The following is a 9,607-nucleotide window of genomic DNA, read 5'->3' as shown; positions in this document are numbered from 1 at the left end:
TGAGTGGGAAGTGCACATGGGTGAGAGCTAGCCGCCTCACCCATGTGCGATTAACTTATGATTGTGTTCCTCCCGTGTAGGGAAGCTCTACTATTGCTAATTGATTATATTCCTCCCGAAAGGGAAGTTCAATCCATTGGGCATAAACAATTACATAAATTCAATTCACCTCGCAGAATAAATTTTATATAAAACTCAGGCTTTCCATCCCCGACCTCTCTCTCTCTCTCGCCTTGCCGATCACTGAACGAACCCATCCCCGGATGACGGGTGACATAAGGGGTCAGAGGCTTTTGTCAAGGGTTATATTTAGAAAGCAGGAGGGGGATTTCTTGACTCAGAATATATAAAATACTTCAATGAATGTACATGTCATCTTGCACAGGTGCAATTCCGATCTTCACTGTATCATTTCAGTTTTGTACCTATCCAGCAGAAACAAGCACAGATTGAATTCAGCGTCTCCTGATATACGGAATTTTCAAATAGCTGCCACCCTCCCCTTTTGGTTGGCCCCAGCTATTACAATCCATTGCGGTTTCTTTCCTCACTGAGTCAAATTTGGGCTGTTTTGATGTAAAATCCTAAACAAGAATCAGTATCAACCATCCCTTATTGAGAGCCACTAGAAAAAGATATGGAATTAAGTCCTCCATTTAATATCCAATTGAAAGTTTTTCACAGGCTACAGTAGCCCTGATTAAATGGAAAAAAGGGGAAAGAAAGCAACAGAGAATACTGGAGACCAAGTTAGCAAAATAGTATTTACACTCCCTAAAGTTTTGGAGAGGGCAGAGTTAAGGCAGGAAAGGATAAACTTAAAGTGAACAATGTTGGCTTGGTGTTTAGACTTTCACCAGCAACGTTCAGCAGCTGGAGCATAAGAGCGAAGGAGGCGGACAGTGGCAGTGATCCAAGGCTGTGGGTTAGTGGCACAAGAGCAGCGAAGGGAAAGGGGAATATTTTTATAGAGATGTTAATATGTTAATAGAGATGTTAACTGAGTATTTTTGTAGAGATGTCAAGTGCTTACTATGTGCCATAGTATGGTATACTATTCTGTCCCCACTCCACTCCATACTTTATTCTGCTGCCTGGATCATTTTTCTACAGAAACACTGAGGTCGTGTTTCCCCAACTCCTCAAGAATGTCCAGTGGTTGCCCATCCATCTCCACATCAAACTGAAACTCCTTGCCATCAGCTTTAAAGCTTTCAATTACCTTGCCCCCCTACCCCCACCTCACACTGTTACTCTCCTTCTACAACCCAGCCTGCACACTTCATTTCTCTAATGCCAACCTACTCATTGTACCTCAATCTTGTCCATCTCGCCACCAACCCTTGACCCACATCCTGCCTTCGGCCTGGAATGCTCTCCCTCTTTATATCTGATTGACAATTACTTTCCCCACCTTCAAAGCTTTATTAATGGCATATCTCTCCTAAGAGGCCTTCCCTGATTAAGCCTTCCTTTCCTCTTTTCCCACTCCCTTCTGAACCACCTTGATTCGCTTTCTTTATTCACACCACCTAGTCCCATAGCACTTATGCACGTATTTGAAATTTATTTATTCATATTAATGTCTGCCTCAGTGTCAACTCGTTGTGGGCAGGGAATGTGTCATTTTTGTGCTGTACATTCCCAAATGATTAGTGCAGTGTTCTGCACACAGTAAGTGCTCAATAAATATGATTAATTGAGTGCTTTATAGGCAATTGAAGGAGTTTTTGTTTGATGTGGAGGTGAATGGACAACCACCTGAGGATCTTGAGGAGTGGGGAAGCATGAATTGAATGTTTTATAGACAAATGATCTGGGCAGCAGAGTGAAGAATGGGCTGGAGTGGGGAGTGGTAGGAGGCAGGGAGTTCAGCAAGGAAGCTAAAGCACTAATCAAGGTGGGATAGAATAAGTGCTTGGATTAATGTGGTAGCAGTATTGATGGAGAGGAAAGGGTGGATTTTAGTCATTTTGTGAAATTTGAACTGGCAGGATTTCATTGACAAATTGAGTAGGTGGGTTAAATAAGAGAGACAAGTCAAGGAAAATACCAAGATTATGGACTTGTGTGACAGGGAGGATGGTGGTGCTGTCTACAGTGATGGGAAAGTCGAGGAGGCAGGGTTAGGGTGGGAAGATAAGGAATTCTGTTTCATTATAATTTAGTCTAAAAGCTCATTTCAATTCTGTTTCTATACAGTTCTGATATAGCCCTGAGGACTTGATCTCCATTTCTGTAACTTTACTCTGAAACTTCCTCTGCCACAGCTTCTAACAGGTGTTGCATCAACTTCACCTGGGCTTTACAATCACTAGTTTGCAAGTCCTTGAGGGCAGAGATGGTGTCTACATACTCCATTGTACCCTCCCAAGTGTTTAGTACAGTGCCCTGCACAGAATAAGTGCCCAATTAGTATCACTGATTGATTCATTAATTGGTGGCAAACATAAAGGCTCAGGAGCGACTGGGGAGATCATAATAGCCTGAAGAAATGTTCCAGATCTGGGTGAATTTGGGCCAAAGCAAGCAGTCATATTCAACATGTAAGCACTTAACAAATACCACACCCAAAAAAATTGGGGGTGGGGAAGGGAATCAGGGTCTATAATACAGCTGTGAGATCCTTCAGACTCAGCCCCTGCTTGGAGTGACATGTTGAGAAGCAGAATGGCCTAGTGGAAAGAGCCTGGACCTGGGAGTCAAAGGACCTGGGCTCTAATCCTGGCTCTGCCAGTTTCTTGCTGTATGACCTTGGGTGAATCACTTAAATTCTCTGTGCTTCAGTTACCTCATTTGTACAATGGGAATTAAATACTCTTCTCTCCAACTTAGATTATAAATTCCATGTGGGACATGGGCTGTGTTCAACTTGTTAAACTTGTATCTACTTCATTGATTAGAACAGTGCTTGATATATAGTAAGTGCTTAATAAATACCATTAAAAAAATGGCCATGTGACATCACATCACACTACCTGCTGGCACAGCATGGTGATGTTGCAGGATCTCTACATACAGTTTTTGGAGAACCGAGTGCTGACTCCTCTGGTCATACTGTAATGCGGCTCTCCCAGGAATGCCATCTAAGATTGTTTCAATCACAGTGTCAGGGTCCTGTGGCAAGGCTGTAGCCAACAGCCTTGGTAATGTTTCTGCCATTTTCCCTACTTCACCACTTCATACCATTCACTTCTAAGGGTTACATGCAGTGGAAGAGCACAGTCTGGTTACCCTGCCTGTGGCCCTGGGGCAGATAATATGGCAGTACATCTGAGGAGCAGAAAGGAAGCCTCCTATGGCATGAGACCTCTCACACTTCCCCCATGCACAGGGGAGATGGGAGAAAGATGTATTTTTGGCCTGGATAATTTATACTTCAGGGTAGGCAAAGAAGCATGACCTGGAAGTCAAAGGACCTGGGTTCTCTAATCCCAGATTCACTACATGTCTGCTGTGTGACCTTGGACAAATCACTTAAATTTCCTGTGCCTCAGTTACCTCACCTAAAATATGGGGATTAAGACTGTTAGCCTCACATGGGACATGGACTCTGTCCAACCTTTTTAGCTTGTCTTTATCCCAGTGCTTAGAACAGCGTCTGGCACATAGCAAATGCTTAACATATACATTTTTAAAAATGGATGGTATGAGAGAAGCAGCATGGCATAGTGGATAGAGCATGGGCCTGGGCTTCAGAAGGTCATGGGTTCTAATCCCGGCTCTGCCATTTGTCCGCTGCATGACCTTGGGCAAGTCATCTCACTTCTCTATGCCTCAGTTATCTCACCGGTAAAATGGGGATTGAGACTGTGAGCCCCATGTGGGCCATGGACTGTATCTAACCCAGTTTGCTGTATCCATGCCAGTGCTTAGTACAGTGCCTGGAACATAGTAAGTGTTCAACAAATACCACAGTTATTATTATTATTATTATACACTTTATTTCACTGAGAAGTTTATGTTTTGTGGAAGGGAAGAGAGAGGGCAGGAACAGCACACTACTCTGACCAATGTTGCCAAACTGCAAGCACTTAACTCTTTAAAGTAATTAAGTTATTGACAGTTTTTGTGTATTTCTGTCCCCTGCTATCTCTTGTACTGTGTGATTCTTGAGTCTAAGTACTATCTTCAATTCAAATTTTAATTTGTATATTTCCAAGGACAGGTTTCCACATATAATAGACTATCAGCAAATATTATTGGAGAGCTCCATTTGGTACAGAGTGTGTCCTACCTGATTATCTTGTATTACCCAGTGCTTAGTATAGTGTTTGGTCAGTTGAAAGCACTTAATCAATGGCATTTATTGAGCACTAACTGTGTGCCAAACACTGTACTAAGCACTAGGGAGAGCACAATATAACAGAGCTGCTAGACATGTTCCCTGTTCACAACGAGCTTACGGTCTAGAAGGGTAACAGACATTAATATAAATAGATTACAGATATGGACATAAGTGCTGTGGGGCTGAGGGAGGGTTGAATAAACCTTGCAAATCCAAGTGCAAGGGCAATGCAGAAGGGAGTGGGAGAAGAGGAAATGAGGGGCTCTTGGAGGAAATGTGCTTTGACTAAGACTCTGAAGGTGGGGAAAGCGATCATTTGTTGATTATGAAGAAGGAGGGCATTCCGGGCCAGAGGTAAGATGTAAGAAATACTATCATCATTATTATTGTGTTGAAGAAATTACCCACTTTTTTCTCATCTGCAGAATGCTCCAATTAACTCCAATTAACTCAGATTTTTCTCCTTATCACTTATGCTTCATGGGAAATTTCAGTTAGGAAGGCTAATCACAGTTAAATATGGTTTGTTTTACTAAGATTTGTTTTACCAAGAGTTATATATTTGAATAACTTTGCCAGAATAATCAGTGCTGAGTTACTTGTAGAAAGCCAGTTAGTTAGGTGGATAGTAGAACAAGACCTAATTAATAATTGTGGTCTTATGCTGTCGAGTTGTGTCCAACCCATAGCTACACCATGGACATGTCTCTCCCAGAACGCCTCACCTCCATCTGAAATCGTTCTGGTAGTGTATCCATAGAGTTTTCTTGGTAAAAATACGGAAGTGGTTTACCACTGCCTCCTTTTGTGTTGTAAACCTGAGTCTCTGCCCTCGCCTCTCTCCCATGCCACTGCTGCCCAGAACAGGTTGAGTTTTGATTTGTAGCAGATTGCCTTCCACTTGCCAGCCACTGCCCAAACTACGAATGAAATCGATATTCATTCAATCATATTTATTGAGTGCTTACTGTGTGCAGAACACTGTACTAAGTGCCTGGGAAGTACAAGTCGGCAACATATAGAGATGGTCCCTACCCAACAATGGGCTCACAGTCTAGAAGGCCTCTGCTTGGCTCTCCCTCCCATAGTCGAAACTGGTGGAGTACTGGAAACTCTCCAGGTGTAACACTGAGAGGTGAATTAATAACAGTAATTAATAATTGTGGTGTTTAAGATGCTTACTATGTGCCAGGAACTATATTAAGTCCAGGGTTAGATGCAAGAGCATCAGGTTAGACACAGTCCCTGTCCCATATAGGGCTTAAAGTCTTAATCCCCATTTTACAGATGAGGTAACTGAGGCACAGTAAAATTAAGTGACTTGTCCAATATCACACAGCAGACAAGTGGCAGAGGTAGGATTAGAACCCAGGTCCTCCTGACTCCCAGGCCCATGCTCTGTCCACTAAGCCATGCTGCTTCTCAGTCAGAACTAAGTATCAATCAGAACTAATTGTGACCCACAGCATAGACGGAGACCCTGTTTCCCGAGTCCACTCCCATATTTGCTATCTAAGAAATGAAAAGCCTGGCCTTTTCCATTGAACTTAGTAGTAGTAAGGGGACTTTTTATGTAGCCTGGACACAAAGACCCTGGCCCAAAGCAAAAGATGCTCAGAAAGGGGAAATTGAATCCTGTCCAGTTGATGTGCAAACACCTTTCCGGAAAAGTAATATGAAAAATCCCTGCTGAGGCCTGTCCCTAGGCTCTTATTCTATTTGCTATTTCTCCCCAAATATCTTTTGAAAACTGGGGCATAAGCTCCACAGGTGAGTTCCCATGCTGCTCTTTTAAGGAAGCATTTGAACTCTGCTCCTGCTGTGAATGAAATAGTATTTGAGCAGTTCTCACTCCCAGCAAATTCCACAGGGATCTCAGGGCATCATCATCACCACCATATTGAAGGAGAAAGGAGACAGGTCATACAGGTCAGAACTTGGCAATTTTTGAGGTATTCTTCATTTCCCACAAGATCCTAGCCAGAGAATCAGGTAAGAAAGAATTTCATTGACCAATCACTCTGGGTATTGCAATGTGACTCCCAACCACAATGAGGCACAGGAGATATGATCTTTGCTGCGTACTAGATAAAGGAGAAATCAATCAATTGATGAATCATATTTACTGGGCACCACAATGAGGCACAGGAGATATGATCTTTGCTGCATACTAGATAAAGGAGAAATCAATCAATTGATGAATCATATTTACTGGGCACTTACTGAGTTCAGAACATGGTACAAAGGGATTGAGAGAGTACAATGTAACAGAGTTGGTAGACACATTCCCTGATACAAGGAGCAAGAGGGTGAGACTGAAAGTTAAGGACAAAAAAATTACAGATGTGTTCATGTTGTGGAACTGAGGGTCAAGTGAATATCAACTGCTTAAAGGGCACAGACCTAAGTGCATAAGTGATACAGAAGGGAAAGAGGGAATGGGGGGAAAAGAGTTTAATCAGGGAAGTTCTCCTGGTTTAATGGTGATCTGGTGTATATATAGAGAAAGGGAGTTCCAGGTCAGAGGGAAAATATGGGAAAGGATTGATGGTGAGATGGACAAGATCAAGGAAACCTTAGTAAGCTCGTGCTAGAGGAGCAAAAATGTAAACTGTCAAAGTGTGGCTGCAGCATGGTGACAAGGCTTGAGACCAAACTACAAGCCTACAGAATCAGAATGTTGTCCCACCTTCTCTCTGGCTCCAAGAACTGGACCACACGTAGGCACATTGAGCAGTTCTACCTACCAGTGTCACTTATGGGTCAGACCCATATCAAATGGAAAGTCAAGATCGCAAACAGTGAATTCCTGGAACATAGTCTCCTAGCACTGAGGCCATGCTCACCTTAATGCATCTGTGCTAGATGGAACACGTGAAGAGAATGTGTGACAGCAGGATATCCAAAAAACTGCTTTATGGAGAGCTGAAATTGGGAACCCAAAAATAAGGTGGACCGAGGAAATGTTTGAAGGACACAGTAAAACAGAGCCTCAAACAAAACAGCATTTCATTTGAAAACTGGGGTGTCAACTACTGAGGCTAGACCAGCATTCATTCATTCATTCAATCATATTTATTGAGCACTTACTATGTGCAGAGCACTGTACTAAGTGCTTGGGAAGTACAAGTCAACAACACATGGAGACGGTCCCTACCCAACAACAGGCTCACAGTCTAGAAGGGGGAGACAGACAACAAAACAAAACAAGTAGACAGGTGTCAAAATGGATGCCATGCATAGCATAACATATGCATGTATGCATATGCATAGCATATGCACAGCATAGCAGCATAGGATGCGTAGTATCCTGTCAGCATCATGTCAGCATAGCATCCTGCTATCAGGATAGAAATCTCTTTATAAGGAACCCCCAAAAAGTAAGCAAAAGGGAGAACAGCACCAGGTGGTGCAAACATTAAACATGACAATATAACAGTGGAGAACATTTTTGTGCGCAAAGTAACACCAAGACAAAAGAGAAGCCACACAAGAGAAGTAACATGGCCTAGTGGAAAGAGCACAAGCCCGGGAGTATCATAAAGTCTAATCCCTGCTCTGCCACTTGTCTGCCATGTGACCCTGGGCAAGTCATTTAACTTCTCTGTGCCTCAGTTACCTCATCTCTAAAATGGGGATTAAGACTGTGAGCCCCATGTGGGACATGGATTGGGTCCAACCTGATTAACTTATATCTATTCCAGCACATTGGCACACTGTAAACACTTCCCAAATACCATAAAAAACAAACAAACAAAAAACCACAGACTCAGGTGGGAATTTTACTATCTTCTTCAAGTATGACAGACCATTATATGCTTGCATATTGATTTGACAAGCCTTTTCAAATAGCAGTAAGCGCTCAATAAATACGATTGAATGAATGAATGAAAGTGTGCAGAGCACTGTTCCAAGTGCTTGGCAAGTACAAGTTGGCAACATATAGAGATAGTCCCTACCCAACATGTAGATAATCACAGTCATGAGTAATAAAATAAATATACTGTGGACAGTTGGAGTATGTACAGCCAGGGATAGAGGGGTAGAAAATATGTTTTGGCTGTGTTCATTTTAATGACAGGAAAAGGCAGAGCCCTAGTCACACAGCTGCTTTGTAAATGTGATTACATATATGCAGGGGCTCCTGCTGGACTAGAGAGGAGTTAACCCCTGAGATCCTGGAAACTTGCACCCATCACCATAAGCCAGCTAGCCTCATCAGGGAGGGATGTAACACTGGTAGCAGCTGGTCAACCTGTAACTTTGGTACAGTCCCAAAACACTGGCTAACTGACCCACCTGCGCTTAGTACAGTGTTCTGCACACAGTAAGCGCTCAATAAATACAATTGAATGAATAATCCAGAGATAACAGAAAAAATAGTCTCAACCTGTCCTGGGAAACTGATATGCTGGGCATTTGGAACTGCTATTCACATATCCCCAATCACTGGGGATTCTCAGAGCACATGTTTTTAATCAGCAGTGAAGCTAGTCACTGAAAACAGATTGTCCAGCTGTCATTTCTTGAACAACACCAACAACACTCTTTCATGATAGCCCCATGTGCCCAGGTGAAAAACAGGGACCAGAAAGTGTACATTTTCAATATAAAAATGTTTTGGATGTCGAGTTTAAGTTAATATCAATTCTTCCTCAAAATTGATCTGGGAAACAAGACTAACAGAGCCTTCCTGAAGAGATTAAAGAATTGGCAGGATTGTTTGTTAAACAGTAACAATTACAAAATCCTAGCCAGATGTTTACAATGCTGTTGGTGATGGAATACCACACTTTCCAGTAAAATGAGTGTGTGATTCAATTATGCTTGTTAAACCCGATATCCTTGAAAACTAGGGGGGTCCACTGGAAGCAGAGATTTCTTAGCATAAGGGCCATGATCAACCCAGACAGATGATTATGCAGACAAGGTCAGGAATGTTGAGGGGAGAAAAGGACACCATGTGGTGGGCAGTACATTATAAAATGAAAATTATCCAACCTTGAAGACAGGGGGGCAAATAAACTTACAGTAGCACTTCCCCTTTTATACCCACTAATGTTTTAATTGCTCTTAATATTTTGGAAATTCCCACTTTAAGAATTTGGATTCCTTTGGCCCAGTATAAAAAGGTTGGGTATTTGACATTAGAGAAACAATTCAGAGAGGTAGCATTCAGATTGTGGACCTACTTCTTGGACGTCACATAAACGTCTCTTATTTTCAGCTGTGTCTAATGAATTCAACCTGTCCAATTTACCCAAGTATATTCAACCCTTGCTGTCTCCACAAACTGTTTCTGGGTATGGACTGTCTCTA

At 42.4% G+C, this 9,607-nt stretch overlaps 1 non-coding gene across 1 annotated transcript; it reads right to left on the bottom strand.

Annotated features, from left to right (window-relative positions):
• Window positions 1-340: 340 nt before the first annotated feature.
• On the bottom strand, window positions 341-444 carry LOC119935983. Its single transcript, XR_005453577.1, has one exon. It is a non-coding gene; the product is annotated as a U6 spliceosomal RNA (small nuclear RNA).
• Window positions 445-9,607: the final 9,163 nt, after the last annotated feature.

This window comes from Tachyglossus aculeatus, chromosome 12 (genome assembly GCF_015852505.1).
Source record: "Tachyglossus aculeatus isolate mTacAcu1 chromosome 12, mTacAcu1.pri, whole genome shotgun sequence".
NCBI classification, from domain to species: Eukaryota; Metazoa; Chordata; class Mammalia; order Monotremata; family Tachyglossidae; genus Tachyglossus; species Tachyglossus aculeatus.
Note: the sequence above shows the minus strand (reverse complement) of the source record. Positions and strands in the feature narration are given on the sequence as shown.